Source organism: Penaeus monodon, chromosome 27 (assembly GCF_015228065.2).
Source record: "Penaeus monodon isolate SGIC_2016 chromosome 27, NSTDA_Pmon_1, whole genome shotgun sequence".
Classification (NCBI taxonomy): domain Eukaryota; kingdom Metazoa; phylum Arthropoda; class Malacostraca; order Decapoda; family Penaeidae; genus Penaeus; species Penaeus monodon.
Genome location: NC_051412.1, coordinates 30,088,578 through 30,089,012, shown reverse-complemented (window position 1 = coordinate 30,089,012; position 435 = coordinate 30,088,578).

Below are 435 nucleotides of genomic sequence, written 5' to 3'. Positions count from 1 at the left end.
AGGTTCCCGATGAACGTGTATTTAAAGATCTTCTCAACTTCGGTTACATCCAACTTAAGGTCTTCAATATATATCCAACATCAATAGGCAGCTCTATTTTATCTATAATAGATTTATACATTCGATCATGAAAAGTGGTCTACTGTCAGTTAGGTAAAGTTTTCAACTTCGGTTAGGATACTCAACATCACTGAATGTTATCAACAGAATTATAGGGTATAATTTTTGTTTTGCTATTAATAATGGAGATGTGATTTCTGTACGAAGAGCAAATAAAAAAGTCGTAATTAGGACATTTCCTTCTCCCAGATGTTTAGTATAGTGCTATGAAAATGTATCAGAAGGTCAAGTCAATATGAGGCTATACAGTGGTTGCTTTCAGACCTATGTGCTGATGATGAGAACCATAATGGTAGTAAAGAAAGTTGAAGTAGA